Source organism: Canis lupus, chromosome 12, assembly GCF_048164855.1.
Source record: "Canis lupus baileyi chromosome 12, mCanLup2.hap1, whole genome shotgun sequence".
NCBI classification, from domain to species: Eukaryota; Metazoa; Chordata; class Mammalia; order Carnivora; family Canidae; genus Canis; species Canis lupus.
In genome coordinates, this window is record NC_132849.1 from 51311488 (window position 1) to 51335675 (window position 24188).

Below are 24188 nucleotides of genomic sequence, written 5' to 3' on the forward strand. Positions count from 1 at the left end.
CCTCATAACTGCCTGATTATTTTAAATATTGACTGGTATATAGAAATAAGAGTACATTTGGGCAGCTCAGTCAGTTAAGTATCTGCCTTTGGCTCAGGTCATGATCCCAGGGTCCTGAGATTGAGTCCCCCATCAGGCTAAGCCTGCTTCTCCCCCTCCCTCTGCCTGCACTCTCCCTGCTTGTGCTATCTTTCTCTCTGTCAAATAAATAAAATATTTTTAAAAAGAAAAAGTATATTCATTTGGCAGGATCATACATGATTGCTCACTTGGTCAACAAGTAATTATTAAGCACCTATTACATATCAAGCACTGTGCCAGACATTGGGATATAGTAGTAAACAAGATATATTCCATACTGTAGAGTCTAGCAGGGATGAACTTTTGACAAGTAATTATGAGATGAAGGTTATGAAGTAGAGGTGTAAATACTATAGAAATGTATAAAAAAGGAGGCCTATCTTATTCTGGGATGTTAAAGAAATCTAGGTGAGGAAGTGAGTCAGGAAAAAGACTTTATAAATTATTCTACCTGAGTGTTCAATTACAAATAAAGCCATTTCAAGCTGGAAAGAGGAAATGACCAGCTTGCCCCATGACTTAAAGGCAGAATGGAAAGTGGCTGTCTCTATATATACTTCTCTCTCTATCTTGCTACCTATTCTCTAAATAGAACCCTCCAAAACAAGTAATGAGTTAAAGAGACTACAATAGAGAGATAGGGGTGCCGCAGGCAATTAATCAAAATTGTTATTTGGCAACATTTAATTTAATTCAGTGAAAATATATAAAGTAGACAACATGAAGTAAAATAAAGGTTTGTATGCACTGACAGCGCAAGTATTCCTTTTGACAGTTTAAATTCAGCTCATCTTTAAAGGCTTAGTTGCTTTTTATGTTCTCCAAGAAGCCTTACTCTAGCCACAAGGAGCTCCTTCGAACTCCTGGCACACATGATTCTCTGCATTACTCCTATGGCATCGTTTATTGCATTGCCATCTTTTTGTTTTCACACTGTTTTAAGTTTGAGTATAGCAGAAACTACACATCAAAGCTTTGTGCATAGCCTTTAGTGCTGAATAGTAATCAAGGAATCATATCATATTATGGTAGGCTGAAATCTAATGTAGTCCTCCAAGATTCTAACCCCATGGGATATGTGCAATCCCTTCCCCTTGAGTTTGGGCAGGACTTTTGCATATGATGGATTCCAAAAGTAAAGGAATTTTTGCAGATATAATTAAGGACTTTTAACCAGTTGACTATGAATCAATCAAAATCAAGATTTTGCCTGATCTAATCAGATTAGCTCTTTAAATAAAACTGGAAAGAAAGTTCAGAGTTTCTTCTGCTGAGTTTGAAAGAGCCACTGTGAGTTCTACAGCTGCAAGGAAATTAATTCTGCCAAAAATCATGTGAGCATGAAAGAGCACTCGCAACCTCAGATAGCGACTATCATTCCAGCCAACGCCTTGACTGCAGCTTCTAAGATTCTGAGCAGAGGACTTGGCTAAGGGTACCCACCCTACTGACCCATGGGAAATATGATATAAAAAGTGGGTCTTGTTTTAAGCCACTAAATTTGTAGTAAATTAATATGTAGCAATAGAAAACTAATTTAGTATATATGACTGTGCAACAGTCATGTGTGCACCTGTCTTCTCTCTGAGGGACTGGAAGCTCTGATCCAATTCATCATTTTATTCCTAAAACTCAACACAGTTCTTGGTGCAGGAAAGGCACTCAACCCATGTTTTTGGATAGAAATAATTAACAGGAAAACATATAAAGAACAAAGCCTATAGGAAACTGCTCTTGGTCAATGCTTCATAAAAATTATTTTTCTTTCAGCTGAAGAGCTACCTTAAGTCTCAATTATTTGGCACCTACTTTATGACAGGCATTGTGATAGCCCCTGGTGATGCAAAGATGAATCAGATATAGCCTACAGTTAAAGGACCTCACAGGCTGTTAAAGGACATATTCAAGTAAACATTCACACTGTAATGTACTAAGGAGTAGGTTAGAGTGCAGCACAGGGTTAATTCTATGGGAATTCCAAAACAGAAGTGTCTAACTCATCTAGGGATCAGGATGGGGAGATAGGAAAGCAGTGGATGTCAGGGATAGTGACAGCAGAGCTGGGACCAGGACAGGACCTCCCCACTCTTTTGGAGGTGACTGTGAACACACAGGCTTACATCATTGATCTTAGTTCTCCCAGCAATATTTATTTGAACAGTTCAGCATTTCACTGAGTAGCAGGTGATTGAGCATGAATTTACAGAGAAGAGATCAGTAGGTGGCACAGTTAAAAAAACAAAAAAACAAAAAACAGCCACCTCCTGTAGTCAGTGGTTACCCCTAGCAGGAATGATATCTGAAAAAGTGTCAGGAGGGATGGTTACAATGAATTTGCAACAGATTGGAATGCAAGTCAAGAAAGTGCAAGACAGAAGACAAGAAAGGAGCAGTCACTGAGAAAAGGCCACAAGGAACCGACTCAGTTCTTCAGAAAGGGCTCCTCAGGATACATTGCTCTACAGGCTCCTGGCACTCAAGAATAACCATTCCTCCCTCCTGCTTGCAATCTTGGAAGCTACCCCATTTACCAGGCAATCACACTGTAAAGCAAAGGCCCCTCCTTTTGCATCTATCCCACTATATTAGTTTGTTAGGGCAGCTATAACAACGTCTCACAGACCCAGGGGGCTTGAACACCAGAAATTTATTTTCTCACAGTTCCAGAGGTTAAACATCTGAGATCAAGCTGTTAGGAGTATATTGGCTCTTTTTGAGGTCTCTCCTTGGCTTGTAGATTATCTTTCACCTGTGTCTTCGCATCGTCTTCCCTCTATGTCTGTGTCCTAATCTCCTCTTTTTACAAGGACACTGGTCATTTTGGGTTAGAGCCCACCTGCATGACCTCCTTTTATATTAATTACCTCCCTAAAGGCCCTTTCCCCAAATACAGCCCGTGTCTCACATCCCGAGGTGCTCGAGGTAGGGTTTTCAATGTATGAATGGAGAAGGGGACATGATTCAGCCTATAGCACCCCATGAAATGGGTGCTTTTGTTCTGTGTTAGACTAAGCTTTCTGGTTATGAGAACTTTCAGAATTCTGAGTGGGGAAAATGATCTCCCTGAGGTGTGCTAATATCCTTTTGGAAGAGGAAAATATTCTTAGATAATTAAGGAGCTTAGATGGATAGTTCCTGAAGAAGGTAGTTCTGATGAATAGCACATATTCACAGTGTGAATGTTTACTGGGTCTTGTTTAAAGCCACTAAATTTGTGATAAATTATTATGTAGTAATAGAAAACTAATTTAGTATGATGAATCTTAATAAAGTTTGAGCATCAAAGTCTGTCAATATGAGTCCTGGGTACCACAGAGTCCTCTAGCAGGAGAGAACAAGCAAGATCACTATGAAGAAACATTTCTAGAGAAGCATTTTAATAAATTGGCAAAGAGATTTCAAGAAAAGAAACCTGAATATCCAGGTCTCCAGTAATGTGTTATGATTATGTTTCACATTCTTAACAAATATTTACTTTTATACCTAATTTTGTATTCATAATTTTGTATTCTTTCTCAAGTTTCAGACTCCCCTCAAAACTAGATCTGCCCCATAGAATAAAATGAAACAGATGAAATACTTTCTCATAGCTTGGACATTGAAATGTCCATGAACCTAGAGTAAAGCTCCAGAATTGGGATGTTAGACTTGCCATCTACTAAGGAGAGGCAGGAGAGGGTTGGGAAGTGAAAAAGTAAGGCAAAATGTGTTTTATCTCTGGAAGTCAACACCAGTACATCAGAGTAAACAGAACCTGTCTATTCCTCATGGAACTTACCCACCTTTGAAGTGTTCAGGCCAGGCCTTTCCAATGTAAAGATAGAAAAAAAAAATGCTTTCACTCAAAAATAGTTTAAAAGCCTATATATTGGCTCTAAAATTATTTTTAACAAGAACTAAGAGACCTTTTCTCCTAGCAACTGAATTCCCAACTCACCTAAACCAGACCTTTGTAAGATCACACCTAGGTGACACAACAGAGGACACCACACAATTCATGTTCACCAGAGCTTGCCTGGCCCATCACAATGAATAATCCCAGCTATACAATATGCATCCTGCCAACTGCCAGCTTAAGAGGCCACAAGCTGCAAGACCTATGCAAACGAAGCTGACCTGCCTTACATCAAGTCTACCAGGATGCGAAATCTCATTCTCCTTGTGTTATTTTGCATTCTAAATGCCAGTCCCCCTAACTAGGGCTCTGTTATTCCTGCCCAATGAGTTTATATTTGGAGTTTTAACTTCTGATAAGTACACCTCACTCCTCAATTTCAGTTTGGGGACTAGTTGAGAGTCAGACACGGCTGTCAGAGAGATGAAGACCCAAATCGGATGTGTTATTTAATATAACTAGATAGGAGGAGGTGAATGAGATGGATAGTCATGGTGAACTATCTAATAATATTTCCTCCAGACTTCAACTTACCCATAAGCAGAGTGGACAACTGTAGGCATGCACAGCCAACCAAGTTGTCCTGGTAATCTGACCACACAGCAAAGAGAAGACCCAGACAAACTCTGTTTGTGGGTAGCCACATCTGAGAGAAATTGAATCTAGGAAGAGCTGAACCAAATTGCCTGCTTCCAAACTCACCCATTAGATAAATCATGTCTATCCCTAAGGGAAGAAGTAAGTGGAGACAGGAGGGCAAAAAAAGACCAGGAGGGTCTCTCTGGCCAAAACAATGAACACAGGGAGTGGAGGCTTCCATTGTACAGTATGGGCAACAAATATCTCAGGTCTAAAAAAATGTTTCGACCTTTAGATCAAGTAACTGAACTTTCAAAAATATATCGAAAGAAAATAATCAGTGATACAAACAGTTATGTACCAACATCCTCACTTTAACATTAGAGCAGGACAAAATCCAAAACAATAAAGAAAAAAAATAGTAAGTCTCCATTAAAATGTTTTCTAAATTTTTTTTAATAAAAATGAAAGACATTTATGTTGAAATAATTTTTTTTAAAGGCAACAAAATTGTACTACAACAAAATCCCAACACTGATTTTTAAAAGGTGTTTCCAAAAAATATAAAATAGATGAGAAACAGGGCAGCCGTGTGGCTCAGCAGTTTAGCACCGCCTTCGGCCCAGGATGTGATCCTGGAGACCCAGGATCAAGTTCCATGTCAGGCTCCCTGCATGGAGCCTGCTTCTCCCTCTGCCTGTGTCTGTGCCTCTCTCTCTCCCTGTGTCTCTCATGAATAAATAAATAAAATCTTAAAAAAATAAAAAATAAATTAAATAAAAAATAAAATAGATAAGAAACATTACAGGTGTATTTCTCTTATTACATATTTTCAAGTGTTCTACAAAGAGAAAATATTAATATAATCAGAACAAGATTATTTTTTCAATTTTCCCAGTGTATCTAATCCTTGATATTTACTATGTATATGAATTTCATAAAGTAAAAAGGAATTTCAAATTTTTTAAAAAGATTTTATTTTTTTTTATTCATGAGAGACACAGAGAGAGAGAGAGAGAGAGAGAGAGAGAGAGAGAGAGGTAGAGACATAGGCAGAGGAAGAAGCAGGTTCCATGAATGGAGCCCGACGTGGAACTTGATTCCGGGACTCCAGAATTACGCCCTGAGCCAAAGACAGACACTCAACTGCTGAACCACACAGACATCCCAGAATTTCAAATTTAGTATCACTCTTCAATCATAGGTTATACAAAAAAACCTAAACCTGTGCAGTACATTACTATAGAGACAACAAAATCAACAACAACAACAAAAACAACCAAACAACAAACAAAGCAAGAAAAACGGCACATTACAACAAATATCCATATCTATATGGATATTCCCATATTATATTTCTATAATATAAAATGGAAAACATATATTTTATCCTACTTTTATAATCAACCTAAAAAGATGAGGATAAATATCTAATATACCTATTGATTCTAGAAAAAAAACTAATCAGTGATCGAATTGATTATTGCCTATGAGCAAAAGCAATTTTGACTTATTTTAAAGATTTTATTTTATTTTATTTTATTGAGAAAGCATGAATAGGAGGGACAGAAGGAGAGGGAGAGAGAAAATCTCCAGCAGATTCCATGCTGAATGCAATTTGATGCAAGGCTCAATCCCACAACCCCAAGATCATGCCTTGAGCTGAAATCAAGAGTCGGACATGCAACCCACTGAGCCACTCAGGCATCCTTTGACATTTAATTATATGTGATTAGGGTTGCCAGATAAAATACAGCATGTTCAATTAAATTTGAATTTCAGATAAACAACTTTTTTTATTAGAAGTATGTCCTTTGCAATATTTGAGAGTCCATGCAATATTTGGAACATACTCATGCTAAAAATTATTCATTATTTATCTAGAATAACAATATAATTGGCCACCCTGAATTTTTATTTGCTCAATCTGGCAATGCTGTTTATGAAGTCATTTCAGAAAGCCACGTTGTCTCCCTGAATATCCATTATTCTAGTTCCAGTAAGGGTAGAACAATCGATTTAACCAGAAAGCAGTCATCAAATGAAAACTAGAGCTTTCTAATTCAGAAGGAAACACTCCTAGGAAGGACACCTGAACAGATTCCATGCTTGCAAAACTTGCCGTGTATACTGCACTATAATTGCCTTTGCCAACTTCTCCCCATCCTCATTCCTGTTGCAAGTTCCAGATAAAACAAGAGCAGCAGGGAATCCAAATGTCCTCATTTCCCAACTAGTACTAAATGGAATATGTAGGTTCTGGCAATCCTTCCCACACCCTGAGAGCTACCCATCTGTGCTGCTGTATCATGCAACAGCCAGAGCAAAATCTATCATCACTGGAATAAATAAGAAAGACATTGTCTGGCTTCCTTCTTACTCCAGAGATGGTTACCATATATTATGACCACAGTAAAATGGAGCCTGAGCAAGGACAAGAAGGACAACTGATTCATTATTATCCTGTGGCTGTTGTTTAATTGTATGAATAATAAATACAGATATAGAGCAAAAGATGTAGTTATTCAAATCCTCTCTATCTCACATATAGATAAGAACTCAATCTCCGAAAAGACTTTGGTACCTAGGTGGCTTTCTGGATCCTTTATTAAGTGCTGATCCCAAACCCCAAAAGATTTCTACCCATTGTTTGGCGCATTACTTCCAGGAAAGTTGTTTTAAAGGAAGATCTTCAGAGGAAGAACTCTGAGAACCACATCAGCAGGAGTAGGAAGGAATCCAGCAGAGGGCCTCCAAAGAGGACAAGTTCTGCTCTCTGAGCTTTTAACTAGATTACCCACCATGCCAACTGGGATTCAGAAGGGCAGCTGCAGGCTCCTCCCTGGGTAATCTGCCCTCTCCTCAATTCTCTGAGATCTACCCCATCCCAGCAAGCAGGTTTTACAGCCTAGTGAAGAAAATGACAAGTAGACAAGTAGACAACAGCATGATTAATTCCTGCTATTCAATCACAAAAATGACTATAAGACTCAAGCTAATAAATTATACATTTATCACCCTGCAATCATATATTTATTCACCCTGCAATGTCCTGTTCACCTATAATTGTCCAGTAGACACAAAGTGAGGAGGATAAGCACCAATGTCCAAAAGTTTAAAATCTATACTATTAGCCCAAGGCTGATTGAATGCAAACCAAAAAATAAAACTCATACTTTTTGTGTCCTAATTTTTGTAACTTAAATATCATTTGCTTTCAAAATTATTTGTATATATGTGTGTGAATTTCGCATTTTGCTGCAAAGTCAATGTGATCCTCATGTGTGTGTAGCATATTTTCTTTTTAGCTCTATCCTCTGTAATACTATATATTTTAGTTTTATGTCACTTGTCTTAAGACCCTGTGACACTCTGTTTCCAGTCCTCTTCACCCAATCTGGCTTCTCAGTTGAAATTTTCTTACCTATCTAGGCTGATTGTCTCCAAATGTCCTGTGGCTGTCCATTCCAGTAGCTCTATAGAGAAAGAAGTAGAATGCTGAAAGAAATCATTCCTAGCTATTAAGAGTAAGTTCTCTTCCCATCTTTCCAATCTTTTTTTCACTGATATTGGCAAAAAAGAGGCATTTTTCCATAAAGGACAGCAACCAGCTGGCTTTGAAAATTCTTAAAACATTGAAAGGACATTGATATTGAAGACACTGACATTAGACATTGAAGTGTTCTACATCAACAGAACACTTCTAATAATCATTTTCAAATCAATGCTGCTCTTAGAGAACCTAAATGTCTAAGCTCCTCATTGACACAGGCACCCACCAGTTTGCTTCTTCCTCCCTGAATCCATGTGAGGTGGGAAAGAATCTTTAATTCACCTTGATTATCACTCTGTAATATGAATGGATAGCATCTAAAGTAAGATGACTCTATCAGGCTGCTTTCCCTTCACAGAAATAAAAGTGGGGTTAACCTACTATATATCTTTATCAGGAAAATAAAACTCTGTTGATGTGCATAATGAAAGGACCACTTCCTTCCTTCACTACAGTGTTGGGGTGGGGAGCAGTCAAGAGAGAGAAAACCTGGCTGAGTCCCTGGGCTTCTACTTGCCAGGACTGAAAGGAACTTTGCCTAATGTGTGTGTGTCAGCTTCCTCATCTAAAACACAGGAATGAAACCATGCCAATCTCCTAAGCCTATTGCAGGAAATGAATAAGTTCATGTAAGCAAAGAATTCTACAAACTGTAGTGACCCCAATAAAAGCAAGTTCAAAGCATGTAAGCTCTAGCTACAGAGGAGAATCAGTCTCTAAGGAGTCTCCTCAAACTGGGGGCAGAAATGATGACTTGAAAATAATGCTTTTATTTTAATCTAAGTAATTTAAACAGTGTATATCTGCACTGAGCAGATATGTTATTTGGGGGAAAAATAGCATGCTGGTATTTTCAGTTTGTTTATTTTCCACCACTCCTACAGAATAACATAGCCCTTCTCTCCAAAAAAAAAAAAAAAAAAAGCCTTTCCTGATCAATAATGTGTTTAACCTCAACATTAAAGAGGTATTTAAATTAGCACATGACTCTCAAGTTCCTTTTCCTAGAGAAGTTCCACAGAGTAACCTTCTAAATATTGCTTTTGTCTGGGCCAAATCAACTTGAGATGCCAGAAATACATTTCTACAAAGCTGCATTATAAGACAGTGCCATCATAACAAAATGGTGAAAACCAGAGCAGTTTTTATTAATAACAGCAGAACCTAATTTCATGGGTTTTAATTTACCACTTTTACATTTTACTATGACATTATCCAGATATAAATTGTTATGATGAGAAGCTATTCACTAGGGACAAAAAAAAGTACAGCTCTGCTTTAAAAAAAAAAGACTTTGCATATATCAGTGAAGGACACACTAATAAAGATTGGTCTGGAACATTTCTCTTTATGACGATTGACTTATCAGCAATAGTTACTGCCGCAGAGTTGGAAATTACATAATTGCAAGAAACTGTAGATATTTGACTTGGCAAGAACCCTAGGTTTATCTGATTTATTTTTGTAAGAATCGGGCCCCGTGGATATTTAGAAATGTTTAATGAAAGAACAGTAGAATATAAATGAAACAAGCAAAAATCCTCTTTTCAAAGGCTTCATTTAACTCCATCGTCACTGTTGTGATAACACAAATAAACCAAAGACAAACCTTTGGTGATGGCATTGGGGAAAAGCACTGCTCTAAATTAAAACATTATGAGCTACTAACATCTGGACAATTTCTCTCTCTTTATCATCACTCTCGTCCATTCTCTGCCTACTATTTATCAGTGGGCACTGCATAACATGACATTGAGCTTTGGAACACATGCACGGTAATGGGCACAAAACACGATGGGGTCATGTTCATGCACAGGTATGTTCTGACCTCTGCACTTGGGAAAGAGGTCATCCATTGGACAGACAGACAGAGACTGAGAGAAAGAGAGAGACACAGAGAGACAAAGGCAAATGTTTTGTTTATCCCAGATTTTTCTTCCTTTGGATCTCTAGTGCCTGGTGGATGCTTGTTACAAAGCTAATTCTAATTGAGTGCTTTGTTGTAGAATTGAAGCAGATGAATAGCATGGACTGATTAGTTGGATATAATAAGAAAAGACAGAACACAAAAAGTGTTGGCTCTGGTTATATCATCAATACCATGTGGCTTTAGGTAAATCCTTTCTTCTTTCTAGGCCTTGGTTTCCTCATCTGTAAAATGAGTTCATATTGCTGGATGGTATCTGAAATATCTCAAATACCATATACTCTATTAACTGAAATTTTTTTTAGAAGGTTACTGTCTCACCAGATATGTCATACTTCCTCCCCAATACAGCAAGCTGTTTGTATTCACTACTATATTTACTCACTAAGTTGACTTCTTTTGGCAATGTTTCCCAAAAGAACTTCATTGGTAGCTAACTTTTCAGCTCTGTTCCTCTTGATTTCCCCAACTAGCATAGCTCTGAGAGCATCCAAGCAGTGGTGGACAGAATCACGTAGCAAAAAAAGTTCACATTTTGGAGTCAGACCAACAAGAGTTTAGATTTGGTTCCTTTACTTTCTCAGAAAGTTACTTAGCTTCTGTGAAACTTGAACCTACAAAGTGAAATACAATTTCCTTTATCACAGAGTTAGGCTGTAGGGGCTAAAATAAGATAAACACATAAAGCAGTCATTTGGCACCTAGCAGTTTCTCAATATTATGTTTTTGCTTATAATCCACCTGCTACCTTGCTGATCCATTTCAGAAATGTATGTATGTCCCTTTTTTCCCATCCCACAGTATCACATTATAAGATCAGGTCCAGCAGTGAATGGGTTATACAAACCCTAAAAGAAGGGAAAGCTATCCACTTCAGAAGTTAATCACCCATCCTTCATTCATTTGGAAACATTTATTGAGGACCATGATGAAGCAGGACAGTATCATGCATCACAGTACAAAACAGAATCAAAATGTTGTAGAGGAGAAAACATAAAAATGACAAAGTGTCATGTAATATGTTTGATAACAGAGGGATATACATGATGATATAGCAGCACCAAGGAGCGTCTGAATCTGGTAAGAGTTGCCACTAGCTTGGTAGTTTCAAAATTTTCTTGTCTCCCTTAGTAAAAGAGGAATATAATTCTGGGTTACATACCCTCCCCCTTGAGGCTATTTTTAAAGCAGAGTAAAAAATTATAAAGAATTGACTCCTTCCATAGGAATATAAGTAATGGGATTTTAGTTGAATACTTATTTCACAGATACCTATGCATATAAAAGGATTATTGTAAGGTCTATTTGTACATTAAAACATATCAAGCTTGTGGTTTTCTCATAACTATAAAAATGTTCATGTACATAAATGCTTCAAATATCCATAAGATCTTTATATACTCAAAGTCATAAGAGACCTGGAAGACACAAATTCAACCAAATCTTCAAACTAAAATCATCAATATTAGGAAAAACTGACATTGTGATCCTCCTAATGAGATGCACTGAGGAGGACACAATATTGCTTCAATGACATTATTTCAAGAATAAGTATCCTGATTCTAATGATAAGGAACTGTCAGAAAAACCCAAACTGAGGAGCATTTTAAAGAATATTTTGCTAATAATTTTCAAAATGCAGAGTCAAAAACAGAACAACATAGAAAGTCTGAAGAATGGTACCAGAGATACAAGATTAAAGATACATATAAACTAATGTGTAACATGTGATCCTGGGTTAGATCCTAGACAAGAAAACCAATAACTATAAGAGACATTATGCTGTCAGTTGCCAGATAGGAATAGAAGCCCAGGATTAGATAATATTATTATATCAATGTTAATTTTTCTGATTTTAATAACTACATTGTAGTTATGCAAGAGAACATCCTATATTAGTAAATGCACACTGAAATATTTAGGGGTATAAGGGGCACAGTTTATCCAACTCCCAAATCATCAAAAAAACCTCTATCTATCATCTATCTATCTATCTATCTATCTATCTATCTATCTATCTATCATCTATCTATCCAGGAAGAGTGAGGAAGAAAGAGAAAGAGAAGTAAACGGGATAAAATATAAATAGTCAGTGAATCTGAATAAAGGGAATTCAAGAGTTGCTTTTAGTATTTACTTATCTGTAAATTTCAAATTACTTTGAAATCAACTATATCATGCATTTACTCAATGAACCTAATTCTGGTTCTCAATCAGTTCACAGTACAATAGCAAGAATTTAAACAACTTCATGAACACCTTGTGCTGGTAGAGATATTTACTGGCATAGTGGTGACCCAAAATTAGAAGTAGTCGCCTCTGCTTGAGGAAATCAGTGAACTTAGTTCAGAAGTTCCTGTCAGAAGTGATGAGGGCTGAAACCAGAGGAGGGGACAGGTTCAAGAGATATTGTGAAAGTTGAATCAGTAAAACTGACCAAATAAATGGCTGGATAGCAGAGCTCAGAGAAGCTTTGTATGCCTCTTGTGCTCCTGCTCAGGTAACAGAGCTCACCAGCATAAGAAACACAGAATGAAGAAAAGATATTAGAGGAAGAGAATAAATCCAATTATGGAAATGTTGAATCATCACACTGATCATCAGGCAGCAATGACACCTCTGTTTACTTAGAATAGTCTCTGTCAGGCTATCAAGTAGACTAATTAATCACTGAGGACATCTGGCTGAGAGTTGGAAAACCCCAAATAGGTACAAAGTCATTCAAGCCTCATGTTGGTGGAAATAGAATTGGGATCTAATTATAGGATCACAAAAACCACCTCCTCAAATGCTAGCCTGACCTCTGACATTGAAAGTCTTTCCAGGGGACACAATGCCTTGACACTCATTTTTTAATTCATCCAGGAAACATTTACTTCAAACACTGTACAAGGCAGTGGAGATACAGAGATGATTAATTCACAGGCCCTGTCCCCCAAGGTTTATCACAGACTAGTGGAAAAGAAAAATAATTATAAACCAGAGTGCTTAGGGTGGAGGCTGCACAGAATGGTGTGGAAGGGAATAGAGTATGACAGTGAACATGCATTTGGGGGTGTGGCTGGTCTTGAAGATATTAAGGAAATCCCGCTAAAAGATGCTAAGAAGTGACCTGACCTAATATGACAGAGAGTAAGAGGCAGGACAGATTTTACCTGAGCTACTGGAAGGATGGTCTTACCAGTGACAGGAATAAGAACACAGGAATAGAAGCAAGCTTTTTGTTTTAATGGGGAGGAGGAAGTGGCCAGCAGAGGGGACTAACTAAAAAAAACCAAAAACCAAAAAATGTCACAAACACCAATTTTGTCCATATGCATTACCAAAAATACCAAATGCAAGCTGGAGTGGACTCAGGACTCTACTCTGAGCTGTGATGCACCAAGGGACATTTGTCACTGATCTATATTTTGCAATAATACCAAGGGGGAGGGGGAGCAGAGGACCTCTAGAAACAAGCTGTTTGTTCCTTAAATAGCAAACACACATATTTTCTCACCAGGAAATCACACAGACCCCAAATCAAAAACAAGCCAAAAGGAAACAGAGAGACAAGCCTCCTAGTCTCCTGTTCATGGGGCACTGAAGTTCAGGGCAAGATCCTCTCTAGGTGGTCACACGGTCCAGATAAAATCCTTCCAGAGCCCCTGAAATTTGTTTATGCAGGTGAGTAAGGAGTCAGGGTCCCTGGAAAGGGGATGGTTACTGAGTGCCTGCTCTGTGCCAGGCACTGTGCTTCACCCTCCACGTTCTGCATTTCCTGTCTCTCTAGGAGGTCAGTATAATTATCATTCCTATTTCACAAAGGAAGAAACAGGCTGTGGGGTTAAGCAACTCACAGAGGCGCTTGGGCAGTGGCAGCACTAATGTTCAACGCTAAGCCTGCAGATGACAAAGCTGTTTGTTTTCTCAGCAATGTGTTGCCTGTCTCACTGAGGTAAGCATGCTTGCTTGGGAGCTCCTGGTGGCTGGAAATGAAGCACCTGGGACTGCCTGCCGTCTCTGATGTGGGAAACAAAGGCAGAAGGAAACACAGATAACATTAGATGTGCTTATAAACCTGCTGCCCATTGACAAATATTTGAGCCAGGCAGAGTACAAGTTTCCTCCAGAAAATCCCCAACTGTCCTACATGTAATGTCTTGCAAGAGGGTAAAATAACTTGGTTTGACAAGAGCAAAGCCTCCAGGATCCCTTGAGTCTTCTTTAGCATGTGAAAACCCCTGGGGGACCTCTCCTACCCTTTCTTTCCCCAACCCCAAAGTATATAATCAGTTGCTCCTCACAATTTTGTGGCAGCAGCTCTTTCTGCCCATGGGTCCTATTCCCATGCTTTAATGAAACCACCTTTTTGCACCGAAGGCCTCTCAAGAATTCTTTCTGGCAGTCAGCTCCAAGTCCCAACAACATTACTCCAAAAACCACATCATCTCCACACATGAAATAACCTGAGGACAATGCAGGGACAGTGTGATGAGTGTGTGTATTAGTAGGTGTTTCAGCCATTCAGCCATCCCCTTTGTTGTTTTCTTTCTTTCTTTCTTTCTTTCTTTCTTTCTTTCTTTCTTTCTTTCTTTCTTTCTTCTCTCTCTTTCTCTCTCTTTCTCTCTTTCTTTCTTTTCTTTCTTTCTTCTTTCTTTCTTTCTTTCTTTCTTTCTTTCTTTCTTTCTTTCTTTCTTTCTTTCTTCTTTCTTTTTCTTTCTTCTTTCTTTTTTTTGATACCTAATAGAGAAAGCCCGTCAGTCCCTACAGTCCCTCTCAGATTTTGGGTTTTCTGAGCAAGCTGATAAAGTCCTGAAGGCCAGGAGGCATTTCCCTGCTTTGTTCTACTCAAAACTTGACTCTGGAAAACAGAAGCATCAGAATATCACACAGAACCAGACAGCTCAGACGGCTGCTGTGAAATCCAAAATACGTCCTCCTTAACACACAGGAGTTCCAGGTGCAGCAGTTACGTGCCCTCAACATAAGGAGGGCACATACTGAAGTCCTATTTAGCACTTGGTTCATCTGACCGGCATGCAGCAGGAAACTGGATAATTTTTTTTTTCCCTTGGATGAGGCATAGCAAGCTGATTAATGATGTGAGGGAGAGTGGGCTAAGGAGGGGAGTTTTCCAAATGTTTCCTTTAGGAGAGCCATGGCAGGCATGGGGAAAGAAAGGTGTGCATTGTAAGGGGGTGGCAGGCAGTATTTGGCTAATTAGGGTTCGGTTAATGCTGGTGAGTGTCGAACATTCCTGCTAATGGCTGTTACTAATGGGAGAAATGGGATCATTTGTTAACTTTACTTAGGAAAGTGAGTGTTGAAGGCAGGATGGAGAAAAAAAGGTGAGCATGGCCCACTTTGCCTAAGCCAAATGAAAAGTGGAAAAAACTCCTCATGATTTTCTTTAAAAAAGCAAGACCCTGATTTCACAGGGATACCAAGCTCCTTTGCCTTTATAAGAAAGTGGTCACCAATTTCTACTTTGCCTGCCTGATTTTCAGGCCCTTTGGCCATCTTCCAATTGACCTTTCCTCCCTGTTCGACATGCAGATTTTTAAATGGAAGTTGTCTTGGAGGCATGTGTTATTAAGAACTGACTGTGAACTATGCTCTGTGCTTTGACTTGCATGATTTCATTCAAGTTTTACAGCACAATTGTGAGATGTATATATGCATCTAATTCCTATTTTACAGATGAAAAGATTGAAACCCAAAGCCCTAATCTACACAACTAAGTGGCACTTTTATTTTTCAAGGCCTTATGTTTTATAGAGTATTTTTACCTTTAAGACTCCTCCAGGATAACCTTTAAAACTTATTTTCTAAAGTACAAGAATTCTTCTTTTCTTTTAATTCTTTCCCAATCCTTCGGACATATTCCATTCCAGTGTCCCACAGAAAGATTTCTCTGGCCATTTGAATTCATGGTAACCCCTGAGTCATGTGGGTAATCAAGATGGACTGATCCAAGAAATATGAACTTGAAAAACAACTTATTCTTCCCTAGTAATTCTGAATGACACACTCTCCTCTCTGAAGAGCCTTCTCAGAACAATGTATGATGCAGCCATGACCTGCATAGGTGGAAGGCTGACTTTAAAAGTCATCTAGGTAGAACCTAGTAAATATGCACATTGGCCTCCAGTCAATATTTTGAATAAGGAATTTCCATTTATCAGCTTTCAGCAAGAGTACTCTCCATATATACTATGAATAGGGTTGATATGATAAGCTGCTCCTTAATCATGCTCTCAGACCTGTAAAGACATGGTCTCAACTGATAAGGTTTATATTTACAAATATGAAGACTCATTCTCCAGACTATTTTATTAACTGCATAGGATTTCAGATTGAGGTGTAGTTAACCTGGGTATTGGAGAAGCTCCCTCAAGAGGAAGTACAATTAAGCAGTTAGTCACTGAAGCATTAGACAGGTAGGACTGAGAATCTTGGTTCTACCAATTGTCTATTTTGTGACTTTGGACAATTTGCTTTACTCTGCATGGTAGTTGAAAAGTAGTAAATAGTATGAAATGTGTAAAGTGTCTCTTAATTCATAAAGATTTCAAACCATTCCTATGGCATTTGTATCTCAAAAAGGAAAAAAAAAAAAAAGTAGTCACTGCAAACCTTTGAAGACCTGGGTTTTGGCACTTATACAATGTTACTGCCCCAGCATTATATAAGATAAAGCACTTTGCAGGCAGACCTGAATTCAAGGAATAGGAAACAGACTGCACTTCCTGATGAGAATGTCTGCAAAATATTATGCATGACTTAGCCACAGAACCGGGTACTCTTAGTCAAACATGCTACATGTATTGCCCATATATTTCTCCCTAAAACACCCTGAAACTAGGTGTTACAGGTCCATTTTATAAATGTGAAAAACAAGGCTTAGAGACATTAAGAACTTATCTGAGATTAACCAAGTAGTGAATAGCAGGTCTGGATCTTAAACAGAGGTTTTTGGTTTTGTTTTGTTTTTTAATTTTTTATTTATTTTTACTTTTTTATTGGAGTTCAATTTGCCAACATATAGCATAATACCCAGTGCTCATCCCGCCAAGTGCCCCCTCAGGGCCCATCACCCAGTCACCCCAACCCCCCACCCACCTCCCCTTCTACTACCCCTTGTTCATTTCCCAGAGTTAGGTGTCTCTTATGTTTTGTCACCCTCACTGATATTTTCACGCATTTTCTCTCCTTTCCCTTTATTTCCTTTCACTAATTTTTATATTCCCAAAATGAATGAGACAATATAATGTTTGTCCTTTTCTGATTGACTTATTTCACTCAGCATAATACCCTCCAGGTCCATCCACATCGAAGCAAATGGTGGGTATTTATCATTTCTAATGGCTGAGTAATATTCCATTATATACATAAACCACATCTTCTTTATCCATTCATCTTTTGATGGACACCGAGGCTCCTTCCACAGTTTGTCTATTGTGGACATTGCTGCTATAAACATCGGGGTGCAGGTGTCCCAGCTTAAACAGAGGTTTTACTCCAAAACTAACACTGATAACTCATATATACTTTAAAGTATATTCATTCATAAGCGATGCTTCCATGTCTATAGGAAGGAGCAAAGAAACATAAAGTACTTTATCATCACATTTATTTTTTAGGATTATTCAAAAAAAAAAAACCCAAATTGAGTATATAAACTCCCTATTTAGGTGTCAAGGTGCTTCCAAGTCTGTTCCATGCCAGCCTCAAAAATCTATAGAGAAGTGCCCACCACTCCTCCAAAAATGTCCAAAGACATGAATCCAAGGAACTTAGAAATAGGCTCAAACAATGCTTTATATATTACTTTTCCCAGCCTCATACTCTCAAAAAATAGGAAATGTCTTTAAATGAAGTGCCAAGAGCAGCCCTAGTTAGCCCATATCCCCAGAAATAGATGATGGTGATCATCAATTTGCAAACCTAGATTTTATTCATTTAGTTCAAAATTGAAAGCTCACTAAGGTCAAGTCAGTTAAATGAATGTTGTAGGCAATAGTCTAAGATGGTTTGTCCACAAAAGAAAAAACAAAAAAACCCACCCTCATCCTTGAATAAGTCCCTTCCCTGTGAATACAATGGGACATTACTCCCATGATTATGTTATTGTATATGGAAAAGGGATTTTGTAGCTATAATTAAGGTTACTTACCAGTTGACTCTGAGTTAATTGAAAAGGAGATTATCCGGGTAGGCAAAATCTAATCATGTGAATTCTTTAAAAACAGAGTTTTCTGTCTAGTAACATAAGAAAAAGGCAGCAAGATTCAAAACATGAGAAAAATTCAACCAAGTCAGGTTCTCCATTAATGAGATGGAAAACGTGGGGCAAGAATCTGAGAATGGCCTCCAGGAGCTGAGAGTAACCCTTGACCAAAATCCAACAACTTGGACTTCAGTCCCACAATCACAAGATACTAGATTCTGCCAACAACATGAATGGGCTTGGAAGTAGATTTTTCCCCAGAACTTCCAGATAAGAGCCCAGCCTGGCTAACACCTTGATTTCAGCCTTAGGAGACCCTGAGCAGAGGACCCAAATGAACCTATCTAGATTTCTGTTTTGCGGAACTGTGAGATAATAAATTGACATTGTTTTAAGCCATTAAATGAGTCGGGATTTGTCATATGGCAGTAGAAAATGAAAACAGCAAGCTGATTCAAGTGGCAGATGGAGACAATGGAAAACCTGAGTCTTTCCCTTTCTACACAACCCTCCTCTGTTATCTCAACGAGGTACATCTGTGTTGACTAATCTTAGGCCTGATATTGCCCAAACTGTTTACTTTGTAATATGGATGGTATCCATGGATTATTATATCAAATATTCTAATAGTCTTGATTTGAAATATATCATCAGGCCACATATTCTCATTTTCAATAACTTGCCTTATTAGTAAAGCTTTGGTCATAGGTCATAGCAATGTTTTATGCAAAGTTCTGTTCATAATTCATCAAAACAAAATGATAATTAACACCCATTATTGCTAGGCACCTTATTATGCTATCAGTAATCTTTACAACCTCTCTGACAGATAGATATTATTCCAGTTTGGAGGTCAACAGAACTGAAATTTGAATAAACTAAGTGGTCCAAAGATACTGACCATCAGAAGTAGGATTTGAACCCAGCTCAGTTTAATCCTAAACTCAGAACTCTATGAGAGAGTGGTGCATAGATCTGTAAAATGGGCTGCCAAGAAAGGAGATTAGTGATTACTTCATGCTGGAAATGGGTATATAGGAGATGATGACAATATTCTAAAATTAACTATAATAATGGTTGACATCTCTATGAATACACTAAAAACTAATGAATTATATACTTTATTTTTTTGAATTATATACTTTAAATGGATATTGTATAGCATGTTAATTATGTCTCAAGCAGTTTTCTAAAAAGAAAATTGAGAAGGATTTTGTAGGAGAAGTTGAGTTATCTAAGGTGAGGGAAGCAGGTGTAGAGTGGGTATGGGCTAAGTTATGGAAAGCCTTGCATATCAGGCTAATCTAACTGAAATCTATTCCTTCAAAAATAATGGTTCCACACAAAGGGTTTTAAATAAGGGAGTGAAAAATTCTATGAGTTTTTTAGAAAGATACCTCCAATGGTTACATACAGATGAATTTGAGAAGAGGGACATAATACTGTGCATTAGGAAGCTGGTAAAGAGACTCTTGCTTATCTCATTGAAAAGACAGACTTAACCTAAAGCTGATGGAATAGAAGAAGGCCTGGTGTTTGAGAAAAAAATGCAGAGAGAAAAGAGCTGTAACTTTTTAAGAGCCTGAGATAAGGAAGAAGGAGAAGTGAAAGACAACTGGGCTTTCTAGTTTGAGAGGCCAGTTTTGTAAGGACAATGCTGCCTGGCCTTTTGTAGAGCATGGGGAACTGGACCCAAGGAAATTGTGGGAGGTAGAGGGAAGGGGAATTGGTACCTAGAAATTCTACTCAGATCCTAGGGCTCAGCCCTCTGGCTGAACACAAATGATACTGATATGTGGGTCCTATATCCAGAGATTGGGATTAAGCCTGCCTGTGGTTATGGTCTGGGCAGTGGGACTTTTAAGAGCTCCTAAGTCATTCTAACATGCAGCCAAGCATGTGAATGAACCTCTGGCTTGGATAGTTCCTTTCCAGTTGAGGCTGGCAGTGGGTACAGCTATTGCTCACCAAATGCTTGCAGCCTCGCCAATAAAACTTGGCTCTGCTGAACAGAGGTGAAACCCCATCCATCATGAGTAACTTAGGGTCTGATGGGCCCATGCAAGAGGCAGTTTTACTGACAGTGGGTTTTACTACAACAGATAAAATTTAAGGTACAGAGAAGACTATTTGAACCAGTTAACATGGAATCATTGGGCTAGCTAGAGCTATACTGAGTACTAAGAATTCCTAACTATTCTTGGGCAGTGATTATCAAAGTGTGGTTCTCAAACCCACATCAACTTCATCTAGGTACTCGTTAGAAATTCAGATTCTTGGGCTATAATCCCAACTTAATGATCACAAACCCTGGAAATGAGGCCCAACAATCTGTGTGTATTTTTTAATTAAGTAAACTTCTTAAAACTCTTGAAATAATTACAGATTCATAGGCAATTGTAAGAAATAATACAGAACAATCTCATCACCCTTTGCCCAATATATCCCAATGGCAATATTTTGTAAAACTATAGTATCACAGCCAGGATGTCGACATTGATATAGTCAAGTTAAAATACAGAGTACTTCTACCATCATAAGGATCTCTCATGTTGCCTTTTATAGCCATATCCACTTCCCTCTTGCTGTCACCTACTTCTTAACCCCTGGCCACTATTATCCCCATTTGTATAATTTTATCATTCAACAATGTTATATAAGGGAATCAAACAATATAACTTTTGTGGATTGGCTTTTTTCACTCAGTACAATCCTTTGGAGAGTCATCCAGGTGGTTGTGTGAATCAATCAGTTTGTTTCTTTGTATTGCTGAGAAGTACAGATGTTTGAATAACCATTCACCTACTGCAATCCTGTTTCAACAAGCCATCCAGGCAATTCTTTTTTTTTTTTTTAATATATTTATTTATTTATTTATTCATGATAGTCACAGAGAGAGAGAGAGAGAGAGGCAGAGACACAGGCAGAGGGAGAAGCAGGCTCCATGCACCGGGAGCCCGATGTGGGATTCGATCCCGGGTCTCCAGGATCGCGCCCTGGGCCAAAGGCAGGCGCCAAACCACTGCGCCACCCAGGGATCCCCATCCAGGCAATTCTGATGCATGTTTGTTTTTAAGAACCTCTGGTCTCTAGACAAAGAACTTAAAAAGATAGGGAAGAAAAAAAAGCACTTTTCTACTTCCACTTTCTACTCACTGATCTTATGGGTCTTCTCAAAATGTATGGGAAACCACTTCTTTTCATCTTCATCACTACTGTTAACACAATATTCTGCTATGGTTGCTATGCATTCCTTCAAGGACGGATGCATTTATTTAAGAAATGTGTATTGTGGTACCTCCTAGTAACTGTTCTGGGCAGCAGGAAGACAGCAATGGAAAGGGTATACAGGTCCTTTCTCATGAATTACTTTCAGGACAGTGATGCCAGAGAAGACAATAAATAAAGTCAGGTCAAAATGAATGCCATCTGCTTACACCCCTCTTGAACATAGGTGAAGCTCCATCATGAGCACCTGGATTCTGATGAGCCCACTCAAGTACAGGTTTGAATCTACTAGTCACTGTGGAAAGATTTTGTATTAAGGAATTTTATTTTAGATGAGAAAGAAGATACTCAGGAAAATATCTCGTAAGAGCAAAATCCTGGAGATATTCTAAATATTCAATACCAGCAAAATACTTATGCAAATTGTAGTGGACCCACTCTAGAGCATATTGATTCATTAAATTGATGATTAGTCAGACCAAGTAAGTAATAGCATGAAAATACCTATTTAATATTACCTAGAAAAAAATCAAGATACTGAATTATATATACTATATAATTCCAATAATATTTTACAAAGAAAGAAAGATTAAACTTCAGATAAATGAATGAAAAAACTTTGGAAGAATATAACTGTAATTATGGCTATCAGGATACTGAGTTTACAGATTCTTTCTTTTTTTTTAAGTCTATAATTTTCACTAAATTTCATTATCTTTGAACCTGTTTATCTACATACATATAAACATTTTTAAATATTAATAAATGTTGACATTCTGACAAGTTAGTGATTTTTGTGTCTTTACACTCAGGGAAGAAAAGCTATAAAGGCAATAGAGCCACTTTCTACGATATTAATTTCAATAGACCAGGGTAGACATGGTGAAGAAAAAGATTCTTCAGAGTCTTCCCAGTATACTGGTGCCTAGTTGTATTGCTCAATATGCACCCTACATTATGAAAATCTTCTGGCTAAAGCAGAGTTTACTAATGTCCCCAGAAATTTGGCTTAATATTACAATTTCATAAGAAAATGAGAAATAGGAGAAGGATGGCCAAGTAGGAATCATGTCCCACAAATGACTCTGCAATGTCTTCTTAGCTCTGTCAAGGGAATGGGTATATTCCTCTCAGTAACCATGGCAAGAATCAAAACACATTTGCCAAAAATAGATGGAGAATACCTACTTAGACATATTTGTGATATCCTAAAAAGTATTTTAAGTCCTTACGGAGCTCTTTTTAAAAAAAAACAAAAATTTTATCCATAACTAGAACTGACAATTAAAATTTCATTATAAAAACCAATTTTGGGTGATCTGAGAAGGGTGAATGGCAATGTCAGAACTTTGCAGCATCTTGAGCTTAATTACCAAGGTTGAATTCATGGAGAAACAATCTAAGACAAGCAGAAGATATGTTGCTATGATGGTTAGTTTTATGTTACAACTGGACTGGGCTAAGGGATGCTCAGACAGCCAGTTAAACATTATTTTGAGTGTGTATGTGAGGATGTTTTTGGAAGAGATTAGCATCTGAATCTGTAGACTTGGGTAAAAAAGATCCACCCTCACCAATGTAGACAGGCATCATCCAATCCACTGAGGGTTGAAATAGAGCAGAAAAGGTGGAAGAAGGGTGAATTCTCTCTCTCTTCTTGAGGTTAAAATATCCATTTTCTCCTATGCCCTCAGATATCAGAGTTCCTAAGACTCATACCTTCAGACTCTGGGTCTTAAACCAGTTGTCCCTCAGGTTTTCAGGCCTTTGACCTTGGATTGAGAGTTCACCATTAGCTCCCTTAGTTTTCAGGCCTTCTGATTTAGACTGAATTATATCACTCGTTTTCCTGGTTCTCAAGTTTGTTGATGGAATATTATGTGACTTCCCAGCCTTCACAATTACATGAATCAGTTTCCATAAGAAATGACTTCTTATATACCTGTATATCTCCTATTGGTTCTATTTCTCTAGAGAACCCTGACTAACACAGCTGCCTACATGTATATATAATTTTTGGTGCTCAATAACAAAGTTAATAATCAGAAAATAATAAAGAAAAGCAAATTAGGAAATCTGAAAAAAAAACAATTATTTAACATCATCCTCAGCACTCAGAACAAAATGATATATTTAAATCTCAGCACGTAAAATAATTCAAAACACTCATGAGGCTGATATTCTATCCTAGGCTGTGTGCTATGGGAAAAGACCAATAATCAAGGAACTTATTGAACATATGGATGCTGATTTGCATGAAAGAGTCATGGAAAGGACCAGAAGCAAAAGCTGATATTGGCTGTAGACCAGAAGGACCAGTCAGAAACCAAAGACTTTTTCATTCCCTGATCTCTGCAAAATCTTCCTCCTATGTTTTGTAGAACACAAGTCTCAGAGCTCTCTAGCTTTTGTTCCTAACTGCTACTGTATCAATTTCCACCTCCCAGCCTGCCCTCCTTGCTCTGTCTCTACCAGTATGGCTAGAATTTAGGATATGGGAAGAATCACCAAGCTGACATTTGATTGATTATACGTGTATATGAATTGTGAGTATTTTAAAACTTCTGTTCCTTCAAACAGATTGCATTGGAGATTAGAGATTTCTATTTGAACTCTCTACTATAGCTACAGTAGAATTATGTATAACAGTAATAGTGAACATTTATTAATCACTTATAAATATCAGGCACTGTCTTAAGAACTTCATATTAGT

At 37.9% G+C, this 24188-nt stretch overlaps 1 long non-coding RNA gene across 5 annotated transcripts in view; it reads right to left on the minus strand.

Moving 5' to 3' along the window:
* The window catches only part of LOC140600737 (uncharacterized), a 137051-nt gene extending 133023 nt beyond the window's left edge, over positions 1-4028 (minus strand). For all 5 annotated transcript variants that reach the window (XR_012003904.1, XR_012003903.1, XR_012003900.1 and 2 more), the window contains exon 1: positions 3864-4028. This is a non-coding gene — a long non-coding RNA (uncharacterized lncRNA). The remainder of the gene's footprint in view (positions 1-3863) is intronic.
* Between the last annotated feature and the right edge of the window lie 20160 nt (positions 4029-24188).